General features: G+C 48.6%; 1 pseudogene across 1 annotated transcript; it reads right to left on the reverse strand.

Annotated features, from left to right (window-relative positions):
• Positions 1-846: 846 nt before the first annotated feature.
• On the reverse strand, positions 847-1624 carry LOC116547043 (annotated as a pseudogene). The gene has a single exon (XR_004266920.1). The product of XR_004266920.1 is annotated as a polyadenylate-binding protein 2 pseudogene (transcript).
• Between the last annotated feature and the right edge of the window lie 697 nt (positions 1625-2321).

A 2321-nucleotide genomic window follows, 5' to 3' on the forward strand; every position in this document is an offset into this window, starting at 1 on the left:
AAAAAAAAAAAAAAAAAAAGTTGTGTTTATCAGGAAAATATTTTATTTTATTATTATTTTTTTAATTTTCAAAAACAACTTTATTTATGACACATACTTTAAAAAAATCCCACCCCTGGAAATGAGCTAAAAAAATAAACAAAATCCACCTCCCGCCTCCCTGTTCCCACTTCCTCCCATTCCCTCCAAATAAAAGGGAAAAAAGGCAAAGGAAAACAAAACAAAAAAACCTGAAAAACGAAAACACCCCTAAACCCCCCAAAACAAGGTAGTACATTTCCCCAGGGGGAAGGGGAATTTACACTGGAGCCGCTGGGAGCTGAACGGAGATCTTCCGGCTACAGAAACCTGCAAAGAAAGACACTCAAAACAGAAAAAGAAACACAGAAGGAAACAAAACAGATCACCAGGCAACCTGGAGCGGCACGGGGCCGGAGAAGAGGGGTGGGGTGGGTGGGACACCTGGCTGGACAGGAGCAGGCAGGAGGGGACCGTGGAAGGCGAGAAGACGGAGGGAAGGTAACAAGCAGAACAGTTTGGTGTCCTTCCAGAGTCCTGGGTAAAAAAAAAAGAACCTCCTACCACCCACGCCCCCCTACCCTTGAGCAGCCCCCACGGGGGTGAAGTGGCGCAAGGAAACATGGGGGCAGCTTTCGCAGTTGAGACGTGTCCATGGCGAATCCCCAGAGTCAGTAAGCAGCCCCCTGCCCGCTCCCTGGGCCTTCCCCTACCCCCCAAAGCAGGTCCCGCCTCAGCTGTTAGTTATGGGATTCTCCCCGCTTCCACAGTGTATCTTTTTTAAAAAAATATGTTTTTCCCATCAAGGTCATCTTCTGTTTTTCTTTCTTTCTTTCTTTTTTCCTTCTTTTCTCTTTTTCTCCTCTCTCTCCTCCTAATAGACACTTTTTTTAGTAAGGGGAATACCATGATGTCGCTCTAGGCCGGCCCCTGTAGACGCGCCCCCGGGCCTGCTGTTAAAACCACTGTAGAATCCAGAGCGGGAGCTGTTGCGGTCGGTGGTCCGCGCGGCAGCGGCTCGTGGAAGACCCCCGTCTGTTGTGCTGATGCCTGGTCTCTTGGTCCGTTTTGGGATCACCTTGATTTGCCGTCCTCTACGTAGGGACTCATCTAAGGCCAAGGAAGTCCTCACTGACTCTTTGTCTGAGAACTCTATATATGCAAAGCCTTTGGGATGGCCACTAAATTTGTCACAGAGTATGGTCACACGGTCGACTGAACCACAGCCACGGAAGTGAGCTTCCAGCTCTTCTGCTGTTGCACCGTAGTCCACACTGCCAACATAGACGGGGCGGGCGTCAGCCTCCAGCTTCTCCTCAGTGGACATGATCCCTGGGCCCGCACTGCCTGGAGGCGGACTCAGTTCATCTGCTTCTCTACCCCGTTCTGTAGTTCCTTCAGCTTCTCAGCTTCTTCCTCCATCTCCCTGGCTCGAGCTTTGATAGTTTCCAGCTCCGGGTCCTCAATGGCGCTGTCCCCCGGGTCACCCTCCACCAGTCCCGGCTCCTCCTCGTCCTCTTGACTGCCCGGGAGCTCCCGAAACAGGCCCAGGGCCCGCAGCTCCCTGGGGGGGGTGCGGGGCTGGGGCGACTCCTCTTCAGGCTCGGGCCCTGGCTTGGGCTCCAGCCGCCAGCTGCCCAGGAAAATATTTTAAATTGCGTTCGCATCCAAGTCACGGCACCAAAAAAAAAAAAAAAATTTAAATTGCATATCGAGCATTGCATGTAGGCAAATTGCATATGGCCAAGCCCAGATATATATATATACGCACACACATATATATGTATATGTACACACACACATACATACATACATACATACATACATATACATATATATACACACATCTGTAATCCCAGAACTTTTGGAGGCCGAGGCCGAAAGGTCACCTCAGGTCAGGAGTTCCAGACTAGCCTGGCCAACATGGTGAAACCCTGTCTCTACTAAAAATACAAAAAAATTACCCAGGACTGGTGGCGCGTGCCTGTAATCTCAGCTATTCAGGAGACTGAGGCAGGAGAATCGCTTGAACCAGGGAGACAGAGGCAGTGAGCTGAGATTACACCACTGCACTCCAGCCTGCGAAACAAGAGAAAAAAACTCCATCTAAAAAAAAAAAAAAAGACAATAACAAAAAAGCTAGCTACTGCTCTTAAATGTTGCTTGTGTTTGTAATATTCCTCAGAAGAACAATTTTTGTTAAAGTGTGTTACTTTTTAATCCTCCTTTTTTAGGTTAGTGTAGACAGAGTTTGCTTTGAGTCTGAAAACACTGTAGAAAGTAAGTCTGCAGTGTGAAGAAAG

Source organism: Sapajus apella, unplaced genomic scaffold (genome assembly GCF_009761245.1).
Source record: "Sapajus apella isolate SASKATOON/1434 unplaced genomic scaffold, GSC_monkey_1.0 scaffold1940, whole genome shotgun sequence".
In the NCBI taxonomy this organism is placed as follows: Eukaryota; Metazoa; Chordata; class Mammalia; order Primates; family Cebidae; genus Sapajus; species Sapajus apella.